The sequence below is a fragment of the Empidonax traillii genome, unplaced genomic scaffold, assembly GCF_003031625.1.
Source record: "Empidonax traillii isolate 1590-97213 ecotype Southwest subspecies unplaced genomic scaffold, ASM303162v1 scaffold1179:size162997, whole genome shotgun sequence".
In the NCBI taxonomy this organism is placed as follows: Eukaryota; Metazoa; Chordata; class Aves; order Passeriformes; family Tyrannidae; genus Empidonax; species Empidonax traillii.
Window position 1 is genome coordinate 11,131 of NW_020956372.1, and position 19,391 is coordinate 30,521.

The following is a 19,391-nucleotide window of genomic DNA, read 5'->3' on the forward strand; positions in this document are numbered from 1 at the left end:
ATGTTTAACTGCTATGTCTTCTGTGAAATGTAAAACCAATCATGTAACCTTGCTTGGAAAATGGTATAAAAGATGCGTTCAAAATGTGGGTCTTTGGGTACCTGTCTTGGGACATTAGTCCACAGGAATCCCGGGCCCTGGATTAAAGCACCGCATAAACTGACACTCTGTTAGTTTGTGTCCTCATTAGGGGCAGCAGGGCGGGGTAGCCCGGCTCAGCAGAGCCGAACCGGAGCAGGACCGGGGACCAGGGTCGCCTCAGATTGCGATCAAAGCAGTCCCGTTCCCCCCCCTTTCCCCCCCTTAGTGTGTGCTGAAAATGGGCCGAGATGGGGGGGCGAGGCAAGATGGAGGGCTGCTGGAAGACATGGGAAGGGGGAGTCCCGGAACCTCCCCCCCTCCCTCCCCCCCCGCACGCGTTACAAAGGACAGCAACTGTAGAATTCCGTAAAGCCTGCCCACAATATTCTTTGAACTTTTACAATGTTAATGAAATTGAACGAGAGGCAAAAATATGTTTGCTTTGCAAGTTATAGTTACAGTCACTCACAGATAGAAGACACGGGGTAAAGATTTTACTCTAAGACTCGGAAACAAAGCTGCTGTAAGACTTGAAGGGAACCTGGTTAGTTTGACGGGAGCACAGCTAGCCTAGAAGGAGTCTGGCTAGCTCAGTCGATAAAGCATGGGACTTCGAATCCCGGGGCCACAGGTTTAAGTCCCGCAGGGAAACAGCGGGCTGACCAGCTACTGTCCCGAGTCTGAGCCCTTGTTTTTTCCCCACTCAGCCCCTCTGGAAAATTGTCTGACTGCTCTCATCTGTTTCTGCCATGATAACAACTTAAACCTGACTGAACTATTAATAACAACGGTTTGTGAAGCTTTTTGTTAACAGCGGAAACAACTGGAAAAGGCAGATGAAAAAGAGTTGAGAGAGTAACTGCATTCCGGACATCGAGGATGCCAGCACCCGGAGGGCACGGAGACAGCAGCGGCGTGGAGAGCCAGCACAGAGCAGGAGGGTTATGCAGAGTTGTGCTGGGAGTGGAGCGAAGGCGGGGGCAGGGCCAGTGTTGGTGCAGTTGCGCAGCGAGGCGGAGCTGGGGCGTTGCGGGCTCCGAGCCGGAGCGGGGCGGATCGCCCCGTGGCGGCATCGGGGGCCGCCCCCTTGCGTTGAGGGGGGTCCCGGAGGACCCAGGGCTCAGCATTTGTGGTGTTGCGGCACAGCTTTCTTGGCAGTGTGACAGAGCTGCCGAAACTGCAGCTGCAAAATTTGAAAAAAAAAAAAAAAAAAAAAAAAAAAGGAACTTTGAAGAGAACTTCCATATGCATGACTGGTGCTTTTCACTGAGTTTGTCACAGTGTCACAGTTGACAGAGAAGTGGAACTTTCTAAGGAATAGTTAGGAGTTTAAGAGATCTATGATTGGTCCTGGTTACTTGGTTACTGTGATTTTGTAATTGCAGGTTACACTTTCCTTTTTTCCTTTTCCCCTTCCTGGCAGTAGGTTAAGGTACATTTCAGTTGGGAATTTAAAGTGTACACACATGATTTTCTTCTCTTCTTTCAGTTCACCTGACATTATTTCTGTTATGTTGCATAGCTTTTGGTATTCTAAAGCAGGGCTAGCTCACTCATGGGGCAAGTTACTGTCAAGAAAGCATTTTACATGCCAAACATATTTTCAAAACAAAAAGGGGGGGAAAAGGGGGGAGGAGAATATGCGTGCTGGATCAAAAATGGATCTCATTTAGGTTTGTTAAGCTTTTTGTTCCTTGTATTGATTCCTTTTCAGGACAGGTGGAATTGGTGAACATGACCACCAGAGATGGCAGACTGAGAAGCACACAACCAGTAATACTTGGGATCTGAGATGTGTGGTTGAAATGCAAAACTATAATAAAAATCCCAACTATGTGTGAATGAAGGATGATTGTGGTGGCCACCTTCTGAATGACTGGGAAAAAAGCTGTATGAGTGAAAAAAGATGCATAGATATCTATGTGTGTGAACTTAAAATATTTAATGAATGTTAAGATTTTAAGAGGATATGTTATATAAATTTAATTATGGTAAGCTGATGCATGCTAACCTTCAATGACTGGAAGCAAGAATCAAAGAGTTGCAAGTTAATGTTGGTCAGAATTGGCTAAATGGTCTGTTGGTAAATGGTAACTATCAGGATGACTTTTGCCTATAGTCAAGACAAGTTTGCTTCTGTTGTCTTTTGTTGTAATTGTGCTACTGATGTTGCCATATTTGGTGTCATATTTGCAAAGGGCCCTGCAAAGGACAACCCAGGAAATTTTTGTGGCGCAAATACAAAAAAGGGGGAATTGTCGGAGGATGCAGCAAGGTCGTGCAGCCTGACAGCATGGAAAAGAATGTAAATAATAGGTGAACATCCAATCATATGTGAAGGGTAGTGGTAAATATAGATAATAGAGCTAAGAATAGTGTTAGTATGTAAGATTCTACAAGGACAGTGTGTGAGTGCAGCTGTGTGAAGACAATGTAATATTCTGGATGAAGAGAATAAAAAATGAATTTAGGCCATCATCATAGAATGCCCAGTTTTATTATTTTGGTCATCCTCACAAACAACGACACCCAAGGGCAGGGGTGACTGTGCAGCTCCAAGTGCCCTGCCCAGAGAGCCCCAGAGCAGCAGCAAGAGAAGAAGAGCCAGGGCACAGGTAGGAGGAGGAACAAGGCCCAGCACAGGCAGGGTGCGACTGGGAGAGACCGGGGCAGAGCCCGCCGGGCACTCGGGACAGCGTCACCCTGAGCCAGCTGGGCCACCTCCCAGAGCCCAGCAGGGCCGGGCAGCTGCTCCCAGCCCTGTACTCTGCTCAGGTAACTGAGCCCGGGGCTGCAGAGCTGCCCCACGGTTCTGCTGCTGCTCTGCCTGCACAGGAGGGGCTTCAGCCCTTGCACCCCCCGACCCTGAGGGCAGAGGCTTGGCTGGGGGGAGAGGAGGGCAGGGGGCTTCTTCACAGGGAGGGCTCTGCGCTAGAGGGGATCCCATGCACATCTCTAAACATTCCAGAACACTGCAGGGCTTTCAGTTCTTTCCCTGGGCCAGGACTTTACCCTGTCAGAACTCACATATTCCATCCCAACCTCTGTGCATTCACCTTGGCCCTACAGAAACCTGCCTGTTTGCAGGGCACCCACTGGGCACCTTTTCTTCTTTGTAGGTAGAAAGAAGGCAGGTCAGGAAAAAACTGATGGGTCCAGCGAAGGTGATGCTGCTTCTGTCAAAGGCAGAGGAGAGGCTGAAGGCACTTTGGGAAGCTGCTCTCAGCTCCACTGTTCATTCAAAGGTACAGCACAGGAGTCTCGGTGACTTGTCCAACAAGAGAGCTCCATTTCCACTTCTCAACCCCCAAACTCCCCAGGAGTGGGAAACTGAAAACACTGACTCACAAAAGCTCCTTATCTTCATAATAATTGCGCTTTGTCCTTCCCCTTTTCAAGTTCCCTTGGAAAGGTGCTGGTGTGATCTGGATCTCTGAGCAGACCTGACCCCACACAGCACTCGTTCAAGGGCACGAAGACCCTGCCTGGGCCCTGCTGGGGTTCTCTCCCTCCACCTCCAGCTTCTCCCTGCACAGATGAGGGCAACTCCCCAGGCAGGGTGAGAGCTGACCCTGGCAGGCAGCAGAGTCCTTTCCCTGGCCCAAAGAACCTTGGAGCACAAGGACCCTGCTCTGCAGGACAGTCCTGGGCACCGCTGGCTGCACCCCCACCCTGACAGTCCACAGCCATCCCTGGGAGAAGGAGCCCTGTCCCTCTGTTGGGGTCTCAGGGAAACCCTGCCCTGGAGCACATCCTCCCCCTGGGCAACAGAGACACTGGCAGAGTCCTGACAGATGCCCAGGGATGGGGGATGTGGCAGCTTTAGGAGAGTCCTCCAGGCACGCAAGTCACATGGCCCTGCATCTGTAGACTCACTTTGCAGAGGGCTGTGAAATTGTGTTCCCAAGTGAAGTGTCAGCTGAACACCTCCCATCTTTGGTCTGCCTTGAACCTCCCTCTGCCTTGCTTCTTTTCTTTAGTGCCTGCAGGCAGTGCCCTCAGCCCTGCTGGGCTGTGCAGAGGAGCTGCTCAGCAGCAGAACTGTCTCTCTGCAACTCTGCCCGCTTGCCAGGAGCTCCCTGTGTGCCAGGAGCTCAGCCAGGCTCAGCAGCACAGCAACAGCCCCAGGCATTTCATCACCCTTGGGGGCTTTGGGGATGAGTCCCTGAACATCAGACCCTGAGGAGAGTTGAGGAACCTCTTGAGAAACCAAAGTGAGCTTCAAACTGTGAAGTTTCTTGTGATGTTAATGGGTCCCACTGAGGAAACGAACTGAAAAAACATCATTAGGTCTGTGTAAGAACACAAACCTGGAAACTGTGATGACAGGTCACAGAATCACAGGATCATCAAGGTTGGAAGGGACCTTCAAGATCTTCTGGTCCAGCTGTCAGCCAGCACCAACATAATCAACCCTAAACCATATCCCAAAGTGCCATATCCAGATGCCATCTGAACACTTCCAGAGACTCCACCACCTCCCTTGGCTACTTGTTCCAACACCTAAACACTCTCTCAGTGAGATAAGAATTTTGTAATATCTAATCTGAACCTCACCCAAGGCAACTCCAGGCCATTTCCTCTCTTCTCACTAAAGGCTTTGTAGAAGAGACTGACCCCCCTTTCCCACTAAAACCTCCTTTCAGGTCATTGTAGAGAGTGATGAGGTGCTCCCTGAGCCTCCTCTTCTGCAGACTAAAGAACCCCAGTTCCCTCAGCTGCATCACACATGTTTTCCAGACCCTTCCCCAGCTCCGTTCCCTTCTCTGGACACACTCCAGCCCCTCCAGGGTCTTTTTGGACTGAGGGGCCAGAACTTGACACAGCACTCCAGGTGGGGCCTCCCCAGTGCCCTGCACAGAGGGACAATCCCTGCCCTGGTCCTGCTGCCCACACTGTTCTCCAGAAAGGCCGGGGTACCCTTGGCCTTCTTGCCTCCCTGGGCACACTCTGGCTCATATCCAGTCACTCTCAAGCAGCACCCCCAAGTCCCTTCCTGATGAGTAGCTCTCAAGCCCCTCTGCCCCAAGCCTGGAGCGTTGCAGGGGGTTGTCGGGACCCACGTGCAGTCCCTGACACTTGGCTTGATTGATGCAGCCTGTCCAGATCCCTCTGCAGAGCCTTCCTTCCCTCCAGCAGATCCACACACACCCAACTTCATGGTATCCACAAATTTCCTGAGGGGGCACTCGATCCCCTCATCCAGGTCACCAATAATGATGTTAAACAGGAGCAGCCCCAACCCTGAACCCTTGGGAACCCCACTAGTGACCAGTCCCACCTGGATTTAGTTCCATGCCCCACCACTCCCTGGGCCATCAGCCAGTTTTTCCCCCAGCAAAAAATTACCTTCTCCAGACCATGAGCAGCCAGTTTGTGCAGGAGATGCTGTGGGAGATGGGGTCAAAGGCTTTCCTGAAGTCAGGACAGACACATCCCCAGTCTTTCCCTCAGCTGCTGAGGGGGTCATTTGTCATAGAAGGAGACCAGGTTGGTCAGGCAGGACCTTCCTTTCCCAAACCCACACTGACTGGGCCTGATCCCTTGGATGTCCTGCCTGTGCCATGGGATGGTGATGGGAGAAATAGAAACTTGACTCACAGAATGCCCAAATATGGAGCAATGTAATCTTAGAGAAGTCCTGGAGAATTAGATCAGGGGTGTAACTCAAACAAACAGGATGTAAAGAAGTTTTGTGTCCCCAGATAAGGTGAAGAACAAACGCAGCAGTTGGTGGTGGTGGAACAGGATGACGATGGGCCTGCTCAAGAACTGAGAGCAAGGCAACAGAGGAAGCCTGGAATGATCAAAGAAGGACCTCCAGGGGGTTGATCCTTTGAAGCAAACTAATGAATATGTATTAAACAAACCTGAATATCTAATGAATATGTAAGCAGAGTGTGCAATAAGAAACCCTGTCCATCTATCATTTGGCACCTTCAGTTAGAGGAGCTTCCCTACCAATGTCCAGTGCTGAATAAAGAACAATTCCTGCTTCTTAATACCTACAAATTGGGGTGGAGGTGTTTGTTTCTGCTGCCTTTTGGTATCAGGGCCATTGTGACACTTTGGAACCTCCTGGAATCCAAGGACCATTGCCACAGTGCAAGGCCTTATGGAGCCAAAGGCCCTTGGCCACTGGGGCAGCTCACAGAATCCAGGGACCTTGATGACACTCCAGGGTGTCACAGAACCAAAGGAGTCCCGGGAAGGTGCTGGACCTCCTGGAATCAAGGGGGCATTGTGACACTGTGACATTGTGACACTGTGACCCTGCAGGGCCATGGGAGACAAAGGAGTGCTGGGACACTCTGGACCCAATGGAATCACTGTGCAATTGGGACACCACAGAACCTCATGGAATCCTCAGGACCACTGTGACATATGGGAATCTTCTGGAATCAAGGGACCATGGTCACAGTGCAGGGCTTATGGAGCATAAGGGACCACTGTGACACTGTGGAATCTCATGGAATAAAGGAACCTGTGAGACACTGGATTATTGTGATAATTCTTGACTCAGAACAACTGCAGTATGTGTGTGTGGGGAAGGGACAGGTGGAATTTCCCGGAGGTAAGGTGGTGCCCAGTTCTATCAGAGGCGGGAGCTGTTACACCTCTGAGAATATCAGACTGTGGGTCCACTTTGCTCAGAAATCCCACTCTGTGTAGATAAAATGGCAAAATGGACTTTATTGCAGTGTGAGCTACCTTTTTATCTGGAAGAGCAAGGAATGTGTGGAATTTGGGATGATTTTAAGGGAATCTTACATGCAAGGAATATCTAAACATGGGCAAGGGAGATAGAAAACAGGGAAAATCTATAAATTCTACTAGGAGGGCTAGTGAGCTTAGGGTTTACAATCAGCAGATAGGGGTAGGTTTAACAGTAATCAAAACTGCATATTATATACAAAAAAGGGTATTTCTCTAAGAACATTGTTACTTAATTGAATAAACTTAACACTTTTATAACATTAAAAGCAGTTTCTGAGGTGAAAACTCATCTGTTGTCCAGTAGCTTAGCTGCATTTCAAAGCTGTCTTTTCCTCAATTCTCTTTTTCTTCAGAGGTTTTCCTCCACCATGAATATATTTCTTGTGGGAAACTTCCAACACTGTTCCATTGCCCAGCCCTTGGAGTCTCCTTGGGCAGCCCTGGAGCTGCTGTCAGTCCAAAGCAGCCCAGGAGCACTGCCCCATCCCACAGCCTGGAGCCCCTAACCCAGCCCCACACTGGCTCCAGCACACCAGGAACTCTGCCCCTCACCCTCCTGGAGCCCCAGAGTGGCCACTGGGCCACAAGACTCCCCTGGGGGGTGGGCACAAGGGGCAGAGCATTTCAAACGAGCCCTGTGCGGCCATCGCGTGGTCAGGGCCTCCACCTGGGCATGGGGAAGCTGCACTGGCACCAGACTGCGGGTGGGAGCTGCACTTCTCTTTCTTTCCTTACTCCTTCTTATTCTCTCAATGTCTCATAATATTTGAGGAAACTTAAAACTGGATGGGTTGGGTTTTTGCTGACTTGTCTGGGTTGACCTGTGCTCAGTCAATGCTTTGGGGAGTGCTCTATTTGGTTGAAGGTTGCCCTTTCACCTTTTGCCAAACTCCCTTCTTTTCTAAAGTTTACCAGTAAAAGTGTGGGTTTTGACCTCCTGAGAGGTCAAAAGTGTGTTGCATCTTTTCCACGGTGCTCCCTCAAGGTACTTAAAGAACTGAAGTCCATTTTCAAATATCTGGAGGGTGGATATTTTTGATGCCTTGTATATTTTTTTAAAGAAAACACCTTTGATGAGCTGGTAGCTCAAACCTGGGGTCTTACAGTCACCATCCCTGGAAGTGTTCAGTAAACATTGAGCTGTGCCTCTTGGGGACACAGTTCAGTGGTGAAGATGCCAGTGTTGGGTTAAGGGTTGGACTCCATGATCTCAGAGATCTTTTCTTGTGGAGAACTGGCTACATGAAAAGAGGCATGCAGACCCACAGGAGCTGAGAGGGTATCGACTTAGCAACTTTAAGCACAGTTGGTGTAGCTGCTGTCCAAGCAAGGTCATGCCAATCTCTTAGCGATAGCCGTTGCTCAATAACAAGATCTTGTTATTACTACATCCTGGGAAAATGAAAAACTGAGGGTCCCCACAAACAAGAAATAAAGGCGGTCCGGACCAGTCGTGTAGTTAAATTACAGAATATTAATAAGCTCATTATCTATCCTATATTTTGCTGTGGTGTGTGTTCAATAAACGGAGCATGTTGATTCTCATATTGAGTGTCCCTGCTTTCCCGCGTCTGCGACATATGATAAACAAAATCCCAGAATGGTTTGAGTTGGAAGGGACCTTAAAGCTCATCTTGTTCCACCCCCTGACATGGGCAGGGACACCTTCCACTAGACCAGGTTGCTCCAAGTTCTGTCCAACCTGACCTTGAACACTTTTCAGGGATAGGACAGCCACAGCTTCTCTGGGCAACCTGTGCCAGGACCTCACCACCCTCACAGGGAAGAATTTCTTCCCAGTATCCAATCTAACCCTGCCCTCAGTGTAAAGCCGTTACCCCATATCCTAACACTACACTCCCTGATAACAAGTCTCTCTTAATCTGTCCTATAGACCTCCTTTAGTTCCTGGAAGGCTGCTATAATATCACCCTAAAACCTTCTCTTTTTAAGGTTGAACAGCCCCGATTCTGTCTGTAGCAGTTATTAATATAATAAATAAATAAGTCCCATAGGGACTATGGTGAACACCAGTGTGGTGATTAACGAATCTGTCTTTATTCAAATAGTCACAGCTTAAATAGTAGTTTCAAATGATCCCACGTCACACAGGTAACTTCCTAAACCAATCCCATACAAGCATTCAAGTGAGCATGTGCAACAGAGTACTTAAAACTACAATTCCCAGAATGCCTCTGCAGCACCTGGTATAGCCACACCCCACATCTGTCTTTCTAGAAGAGGTGCTCCAGCCCTGTGATCAACTTAGTGGCCTCCTCTGGACTTGTTCCAACAGGTCCCTATCCTTCCTGTGCTGGGACCCCAATGCTGGAGGCAGCATTGCAGGTGGGGTCTCACCAGAGCATAGCAGAGGGGCAGAATTCTCCCTCACCTGCTGCCCACACTGCTTTTGGTGCACCAAAAGTTGGTTTCTGGGTTGAGTGCACGTGACTGGGGCATGTCCAGCCTCTCACCCACCAGGACCTTCAAGTCCTGTTGTGGGTTTTCTTGGTGGTGTTTTTTTTTCCCCCAATGACAGGTTCTTATAAAATCATCTTAAGTTTAAATTAAACCACTCCTTTTGTGTTCTTTTTTCTTTATTGTGACTTTGTACTCTAAGATGTGGTGGTTCATTTTAGGCTTTAGGTAACTTAAGAATGGAAATTGGCTGCCTTTTAGGCTCTTTTGCTTAGGTAGCTTTGAAAATCATCATGTAACATCAGTGTTTGAAATCCTATTTTTACAAATCATTGTTTATGCCTTTTACTCACTAAATGTGTATTGTAGTTAATAACATTTTACTGACTGCTTTTCCTAAACTAGCTGTGCTTTCTAGGTATTTAAAATTGGCACCTTGGTTTAATTCTCATTTTAAACATCTGTTGCTTGATTTGCAGGTATTCCCCAGAGCAGCTCGCAGGACAGGGAGTTAGTGTGTTCTCAAATGGCTCTGTTTTTGCTGCTACACTGTATTCCATCAAAGTTACACAGGATGCCACTCCTGGTGAGTGAAAGGAAGAGATGTTAACTAACACCCTTGTACAGCTCACCTCTAAATGCTTTGCTATGCCCACCAGCATAAGTAACCTATATGTCTAATGACAGTAGTGTTAAACTCAAGATGTTCCAACTCCAGAGAATGGTTTAAGTTTCTCTTTGGGCAAATAAATAATATTCTTCAGATTCTTTAAGTGTCTTGCTTGAGTTATTGGGAATATCTTTAAATGACTAAAGCTTTAGCTTCTGTAATGTAAAATATTTTGAATGGACTTGAAATGCTAACATGGTAGTGTGTGGTTCTCAGCACTGGTGCTACTGTACATGATGGTTTTATATTTTAAGTTCTGCACTGGAAAAAATAACTGATAGCCTTTCTGATCTTAAAACAAGACTTGACTCAAGAAAATGCATTGCACCTGATGCCTTTGCTAAAAACATGAAGATTAGACGGGAAACACATAATTTGGGTAAGAACATTATAAATAACTCATAGTCCTACAGTAAAATACTCATTGCTTAATTTGCATAACTTAAACGATTCTCTTTCTACTTTGGATTGGCTTGTAAAGTGCTTTTCTATAGCTTATGTTTATTGGCCTAGTACGGTTGAAATGAAAAGGCAGACTTGGTTTTTCTGTCTTACTACTCCCAAACTGCAAAGGCCTGTGTTGTATAAAACTCACACCCTGAACCAACTAAGAGTATGTTATGGGCTTTTTTACAGCCAATATTCCACAGTGTTCAGTTGAAGATCTCTTTGAAGGGACGTGGTACCTTGTGCGTGTGGATGGAAAACACAGAAGAACTTATGCACGGAACCCACTCATGTGTGTGGACCTCTGAAGGCAATAGTTGAAGTTGTCCACCCAGGTGGTGTTCATGAGGTAAACATCCAGCAGTTTTTTTAGTTTGATATAAATGGTAGAACAGTTTATGTTTTTCTTAGCACATGCATGTATGTTAAATGAGGAAGTGGTTTAACAAGTTATATCAAGTACTTTGCTAAATATATAACATACAAGTCAGAAATAAAAAAATGAGCGTGGTGTTTTAAAAAATATGTTTCATCATAACAAGATCAAAATTGCACAAGAATAAAACAAGAACAAACTGGCTCTCTTCACATAATTCTTTTGCGTGAAACATGACTGATTTAAATGACCCAAGACCAAGCCATCCAGTGTATCATGAATGTTGTTTGAGAGTTGAACTAGCCATGAAGTATGAATGTTTGTGAACTAGAAAACCATATTTAATGTTTTTTTGATTTTGTTTTTTCCCCTTCTTAGCAGATCCCAAACCCTGCCAAGGAAGTGTTAAGAATCCCTGAAATAACTGAATCTGAAGGTGTTACTGTTGTAATTTCCAATAGGGAGCATTGATACCTCTGAGGTAGGGAATGCAGAAAAGTTATGAGGGTAGGGTGAGAGAAAGAAAGGATTGCAGTAGTACTGAAATTTCAGTGTACAGTAGTACTTAACTGAAGCATGCAAAAACTGTTTAAAATCCTTGAAAAGATTTGTCATAACATGGTGTGCTGATACTTATAGTATTTTGATGATGACCATGATGATGATGATACTTATAGTATTTTCAGAACACTAAAATCATTAATATACTGCAGATGGAGTAACTTACTAGGGGCTTTGTGGATTCCTTAACACATATTCTATTTGCTTTTTTTGTGTAAAATTACTTGAAACCTATGCTGTTAACTCTTCTACTTGTACTCAAAAGTGGGTTGCAAAATAGTTCAAACTTTTAACGTTAGGGTTCTTGTCATTTGACAGTAAACAGTCTTCTGAATACTGTACTTGTCTTTTCCTTTATCGCCTTTCTTTTCTTTTCCCAGTCTACCTTCCATCACACCATTGCTTTAGGAAAGTAACATTTATTGCTCTCTTCCTTGCCAAAATGACTGGATAAGAATGGCTAGACTGATGGAGAAGGGAACGACACTGATCGGATTTCTTGTTTGTTTGTTTAGAGTTTGTTTTCCTTCCCAAGAATCTGACCTACTGTGTTAGTTACTCTGTAATTCTCCTTAATATCCACATTACCTATTTTATACCTGCGTTATAAATCACAGCAGCCTGGGAGGAAAGAGGAAAAAGGGAGGTAGTAGGTTTTTTTGGTTTTTTTTCTTCTAAAGAACAAAAAGGATATATTTCTTGGGTTTGTTGATTTGACATCTTTCAGGATTGTTTAACTGTAATAGAAGTATTTAAGGCAGTAGAATTTTCAAATAAATCTTCTGGATATTATGGAACTGTTTTAAGTGGCAAACTAAGGAAGATTAGGAAGATCATTTTGTTGGAAAAACTGGCATCTTGCTATTCTTTATATGTACGTTTCTAAGAGACTATTTCTAACTTTGAATTTGGCTTGTACTTTTAAATTCTCACTATTGGAAATATTGTAGGAGTGGGGTCACATGTTGTATGAGTTTTCTTGTCTAACCCTAACCCTAACCCTAACCCTAACCCTAACCCTAACCCTAACCCTAACCCTGCAGGCTAAAAGCTGTCCATTTTGCAACTAGTAGATATACAATGGTAATGGGACATCCATTCTGGTATTTTTTTTTTAAAGTCCAGAGTGGAAATGACCTATGCCATGAACGTTGTAAGTTTGTAATATATATTTAAATTCAGATATTGTACAGAATGAAGTTTTGTTGAATTATGTTTGCTAATTCTACAAAGCTATGTTATCTAATATAAAGTAGCAAAACATCTGTTAAATTACAATTTCAAAACATTGTATTTGTACAGTCAACCCTTGGTAAAATAGTTGTTTATAATAAATTAATGAATACTAATCAGTTTGTTCTTCTGAAAATGATGGAGCAATGATGCATGAAGCTAGTGTTTGCAAGTATTTTTGTTTAGGTTGCCCTTGTGAAATTTATCCTAGTACGGGGGGGGGGTGGGGGGGGAAATTGCCATAGAGCAAAGTCCATTGCTGGAAGTGCACAAGTCAAGTGAGCTACTGGCACAAAAAACCTCACTTTTTTGTGAGTCTGATCCTTTATTAAAATAAAGTTTGAGATCCTTAAAACTTGTTAAAACTTTGCTGACTTGTTGGGTTTTAAGGATGCTTTTTTTTTTTAACAGGAAAGAAAGGGGAAACTGTCCCTGTGAAACCACAAAGTTGTGGGTTCACAGTCTTGTGTGGACCTTCTGAATCTTTCTTCTTAATATTAAAAAAGTGGAAAGAAAGAGTTGTTTAGGCTGGTGGGAAATTGTTATTTCATGAATGTGTTTCAAAGCAAATGTTTTCAGATGGAAATTGTGTTTATAGTGGAGGAATTAATCCCCAGTTTATGAAATACAATTCGTCTGATTGCTGTCTCGTAAAAGATGGTATTGTTTTATCCCATTATCACAAGAATTGTGAAAGGGCATTGGTTCTTACTTTGTACTTACCTGAGCCTCACTGAGTCCAGTTTCCTGTGGGTGGCTTTTCAGTCATCCTGTTGCTCATTTATATTAATTATCCCTTTTAAGGTCAACTGATCATCTCATCTGTCCCAATAATAGATAGGGCATCCCTGCCCTTAAATTTAGAAGCACTAGCTATACTTCTCCAATCCTTGTATTGATTTATCTGCGTTAAGTAAAATATAGGCTCTTCTCAGCTTAGGCATTTCAACTGTGCTTGAGCAGATACTGTATTTTTCCACTGTTGGCATTGGAGCTGATGATATTGAAACTTAAAGTATAAGATATCTGATTAAAGCTGAATGTAGGAGTATCTGCATATTGGTGATGCTCAGAACAAGTGGAAGTGTCAAGCTATCTAACTTCTAACTTGCAGTGGTCAAGAGTATCAATTCACTTTGTGCTGTCAGAAGTATAAGCCTGTGATGCTCAGTATATAAGTATTGTTATTGATAGTACTCAATATGCTGTGATACCTAGTGCTAAAGCTAGGTATGTACACTATGGAGCAAGGTATCCAGTGCGTGAGAGAATTAGCTGTGCTGGAGAAAATCTTTGCAGATGACGAGCAATTCCCTAATAATCCAGATGGCATCCAGTTGTTGTGGTTTTGCCCAACTGACCAGCCCCTGGGGTTGAGGATGGTTTTGTCTAGGTGGATTTCTGGACAAGAAACCAATTAAAACTCTCAGTAATGCCTTTGCTAATTACATATTTAAGATAATGGAAGAGAAGGTTGTTGAGCAGTTGAAATTAGGAATAGCAACCATGTAGGAGAGGCGGCAGTAGGCCCCGAGGTGGGCTAAGGCCCCCTCCTCCCCCGGCCCTGGGCCGGGGTCAGGTGTGGCACTGAAACCCCCCTTCTCTCTTGTAAGAGAGTGAAGAAAAAAAACTTTAAAGGACTGACTACTTGGATGAAGAATTGCTGCAGAAGAATTCCAGCAAAGACATAAGGGACCTCCAAGGTCAAAGCTGGCAACCGGAGGAGAAAGAAGAAAAGTGTGAAGGGGACCTGTTTCTCCCTCCTTTCGCTCTCTCCCTTCAGCAGGAAAAAGACTAAAAAAAATAATCCCTACCACCTGTAGAAGTTTGTTGGGGTGAGGAGACCCCATGTTGCTCGTGGAGGAGCCTACACTAGAGTAAGTTACATAAGGAAGCTGAGACTTCATGAAAAAGACTGAGATAAAGCAGAGTCCTGTTGAAGAGTTATGACCCTGAAGGGATGTGGCTTACGCCAGAGCAGACAGTTCGGGTAAGCTTGGGATCTGAATGAGGGATCCACACTACTACTGAAGATTTGTGACCTTGAGAGAGAGCCTTACGCCGGAGCAAATGGCTCGGGTAAGATGTTGGGATCCGAGTAAGGGATCCATGCTAGACCCATATCGGAGAGGTCTATCAAGGACTGTTCTCCCGTGGGAAGGGACCTCACAGGAAAATAGGGGTGGACTCATAAGTCATTATCTCCTGTGATCCTGTGGTAAAAATCCATGGTAGGCAAGTGTCCCCTTGCAAGCCCATGGAAGAGGAAACCTTCAGGGCCTGGGTAACCCCCAGCCTCTGGTCTTACCCCAGGAGGGGGTAGGCCCAGCCTTGGAGCTGACAAAGAGAGATGAAAGAGTTCCAGCTGCGACAAGAGTGCTGCAAAATTATTGAAGAGACCTGGAGCTCCAAGAAATGGAGAAAGAAACTGCTTTTCCTCCTTGAACTGATATAAAGGGGGGAGAAATATTTCTGTAAATGCATAGTACTTTTACTTAAGTAAAATTGTTGTAGATATAGTTCTTTAGTTTCAACTTGTTAATAATAAATGTTCATATTATTTTCCCAAATCCAGTCTCTTTTGTCTGCATAAACCTTCTCTCAACTGATAACAATTGTGTGTGGGGTGTGAAAGCAAATTGACCGAGAGCAAAACCACGACACCAGTGTACACCAAACATGTGGCTGACATTCATACAGATCATGCTGGTGTCATATGCAAACTCATTGTGAGTGATGGCATGGAAGGTCAAAGTAAAAATGGGCATTTTGGTTGGCAGACTCTGGACATATGAAAAAACTATCTCTGTTCCATTATGGGCCCTCCTTGTAAAGACTGACTGAAGATTTCTGGAATTTAAAAGAGGAAGTTTAAGAGGGCAACCCGAAACTTAAAGAGGATCTTAGGGAGGAAATTTTTCATGTCTTGCGAGAACAGATCAGGGTCTTTGCTATTGGGAGCAGACACCTGCCGCAGGCATTTCACGCGAGCAGGAAAGAACGACACATCTATGAGATGCAGATTCCAATCCGTTTTATCAGAAGGCTACACAATATATAATCCTCTAAATCCTAGACATGCGACCACGAGCACAGCATGCTATCATGATTGGCCAGCACACATTGTCCATGCGCCCCAGACAGTCCAACGATTGGTAGTCTTAAATCACACATTCCTGGGAAAAGTTTCTGTTATTACCGTTTCTCACACATTGCTTTCTGCTGACCTCTGCATTCCTGCAGCTGCAGACTTGTTCTTGTTTGACTAACGGTCAGCTCCTGGCCTTCTCAGAACCCAGCACAATCCTTTAAAACTGCCAAGACCCCAGCAGACACCCCCTTGCTCAAGGGAGAGGGGACACTCCACAAGGTAACCTGTGGTTTTACCTGCACGAACATGGAGAAGACATGTGGAGGTGGGATGGAAAACACACCTCTGCCCTGGCAGTGTGAGTTGAGAGGAAGAATAAGCACCAAGGATAAATGCCGCTCCAGTTTCCCGTGGGCAAGCCCCTAGGAAGAATAGAAGGGATGGTATTATGTCCAATCCTCTTGAAGAGACCTACAGGTCATATTTACAAGGAGTGAGTAATGAGTCCTGAGTAATGAGTACTGAGTGAGTAATGAGTAATGACAAGAATCACAGAATATGCTGAGTTGGAAGGGACTCTCAAGGATCATTGAGCCCAACTCCCAGTCCTGCACAGGACCATCCCAAAGAGTCACACCATGTGTCTGAGAGTATCATCCAAATGCTCCTTGAGCTCTGTCAGCCTTGGTGCTATGATCAATGCCCTGGGGAGCCTGTTTCAGTACCCAGTCACCCTCTGGTGAAGAACCTTTTTCTAATATCCAATCTGTACCTCCCCTGACACAACTTCAGGCCATTACCTTGGGTCCTGTCACTGGTCTTTACACAGCAGAGATCAGTGTCTGCCCCTCCTCTTCCTCTCACAAGGAAGTTGTAGACTGCAATGAGGTCTCCCCTCAGTCTCCTCTTCTCCAGGCTGAACAGACCAAGTGCCCTCAGCTGCTCCTCATACGGCTTTCCCTCAAGGCCATTCACCATCTTTGTTGCCCTCCTTTGGATGCTATCTAACAGCTTAATATCTTTCTTATATTGCAGAGACCAAAACTGCCACAATATTCCAGGTGAGGCTGCCCCAGTGCAGAGTAGAGTGGGACAATCCCCTCCCTCGCCCGGTTGGCAATGCTGTGCCTAATGCCCCCTGGGACACAATTGGCCCTCCTGGCTACCAGGTCACTGCTGACTAATATCCAACTTGCCATTGACCAGGACCCCCAGATCCCTTTTCCCAGCACTGCTTTCCAGCATCTCATTGCCTGGTTTGTCCATAGATCCGGGGTTGCCCCATCCCAGGTGCAGAATCTGACACTTTCCTTTGTTGAACTTCATATGGTTGGTGAGTATAGTAACTATAGTACGTTCTGTACCACACACACTTCTCAGCTGTGGGTGCAATTTACTGGTGCAGCAATTATAAAGGAAGGAGATGAGAGCAATTTCCCAATGAAACTCAAAAGGTAACCTGAGATAATGCAGCTAAATTGGAAAGGGAATTCCACTCTAGGTGGTAACCAGTTAATTTCACTTATGACCTCACCAACAGTAAAGCCACAGCTTTTGTTTTAATAATACACAATGCTTTGGTATATCCCATATACCCAATCATTGTGTCAGGATTAAATCCCAATGGTTCTGTACTCTATCCCCTGGAGCATACAGTATGGGCCCAATAGGATGGAAATAAATGGTAAACTATTGATATCAATGCATGTGTTGTACAGGAACAAGGATTTTTTTGCGAGACCAACACCATCAGAGCTCAAGACATTTGTCTTGACATGGAACAACATTTGTCATTTTGAGATACAGCCTGATGAAGCCTCCAATACCATACTTGTAGATATTGGAAAAGAATTTGTTTGTGTCTCAGTTTAATGAGACTGAAGTGTTTTGCTAAGAAGGATGAGTTATGAGGAAGACCAAACTCCTCCCTCTAAACAATTGTAAATCTGAAATTAAGAGGCTCCAATTGAGGAAATATGGAGAAAGAAAAAATAACAGCCCTTTATTAAAGGATATATGTGTATTGGCAGAGCAATAAAAGAACACAAAAACAACTAAACACTAATCCTGTATCCAAACGTCCCCTTCAAAAAAGAAACAGTTCAATATTTTCTCCTTTGTGGTGCAATTCTAACCATAATTAGCAGGGGGCGCTGTTTTATCACTGGAGGAGCAGAGCCTGCAGTTGCTCTGTGGTGGCCAGCAGGGGGTGCTGTTGGGCTCTACCAGGTTCCATGTGGGGCCCTGGTGTGTGGGAGAAGCGGAAAATGGAGATCTTTCCCCCTCTTCACCAAGCAGGGGAAGGGGGAAAAAGGGGAAAAAAGGGACTCTTTCCCACTAAATTCACACTGTCTGCAGCTGACTGTGGCTGGGATTTCTCCCCTTTCCTCAATAGGCACACGCCACTGCTAACACGAGACCAGAGGAGAGAAAGGGTGACCTCCTCCCCAAACTGTTCCTCTGCAGGTTGGTCAATCCTCTTCGATGAAGTCCAAGAAGGTCTGGGCTGGGGGCAGAACAGAGTGCAGGAAAATGGATGCAAACCAGGGCCAGAAAACAGCCAGGTGACCAGGTCGAAAACAAAGTGAACCTCAGACCCCTTAAAAACACATCTTTCCCCCAAGTTTGGGCCAAAGTGCCTCCCATTTCTGAGGAAAGGGGGAAAAAAAAGCCGAACAACTCATCCCCACAGTCTTTGGAGGACCATCAACTTGGAATGTGGATCTACTGGTTAGTTCTTTTGTGTGGATCAATCACCCAAGGCAAACAACCCTACCCCATTCAACATCTTTCTTTTCCTGGGATGCAAAGGAAAAAAAAAAAAAAAAGACTTTCCCCTTGGTTTTTAGAACAAGTTAACCTATGATAGCTTATATGAGAACCCCCTATGATTTTGTATTTTTAAAAAATCATATTGTCGATACATGAAATCACTCTAATATTTGTGTCTGTAACTTTGTTGACATTATGGGATGTAATTTCAGTTACTCAGCTCCTGTTACATATTATCAATTGGAATGAATCTCAGGAAACTACAGGCCTGTTAGCCTGACCTCAGTGCCTGGCAAGGTTGTGGAGCAGATCATCCTAAGTGCAATCACACAGCAACTACAGGATGGACAAGGGATCAGACCCAGACAACATAGGTTTAGGAAGGGCAGGTTCTGTCTGACCAACCTGATCTCCTTTTATGATCAGGTGACCCACCTGGTGAATGAGGGGAAGGCTGTGGATGTGGTCTATCTGGACTTCAGCAAAGCCTTTGACACCATCTCCCATAGCATTCTCCTGAAAAAACTGGCAGTCCATGGCTTGGACAGGGGCACCCTATGCTGGGTCAAGAACTGGCTGGAAGGTCGGACCTAGAGAGTGGTGGTGAATGGTGTTGAATTTGGAATTTTGGAATTGCAACAAAGGGCACAAAACTGAACTGTTTACTTTGCCTGTTTATTGGTTTGATTTTTTGAAGGGGATTATTTGTGGATATAGGAGTATTGTTTGGTTGTTTTACTTGGAGTTTTTTATGTTTCTGTTAATACACACATACCTTTCAATAAAGGGCTGTTATTTTTTCCTTTTCCATAATTTGTTTTTCCTTCAATCAGAGCCTCATAATTTTGGATTTATAATTGCTTAGAGGGAGGAGTTTGGGTCTTTTCTCATAACTCATCCTCAGCAAAAGACCCTTGTCTCATTTAAACTGGGACACAGGAATTATGTCAAAGGGCTGACCCAAACAGTGACTGAAAGCTGAACTTAGTTTCATTAACTTGAAAATACATATTACTTTTCATGCC

The 19,391-nt window shown here is 45.0% G+C and overlaps 1 long non-coding RNA gene across 1 annotated transcript; it reads right to left on the reverse strand.

Annotated features, from left to right (window-relative positions):
• Positions 1-3,337: 3,337 nt before the first annotated feature.
• On the reverse strand, positions 3,338-16,970 carry LOC114069076. The gene is made up of 3 exons (XR_003573721.1): positions 16,959-16,970; positions 8,501-8,505; positions 3,338-3,540 (listed from the first exon to the last, which is right to left on the reverse strand). It is a non-coding gene; the product is annotated as an uncharacterized LOC114069076 (long non-coding RNA).
• Between the last annotated feature and the right edge of the window lie 2,421 nt (positions 16,971-19,391).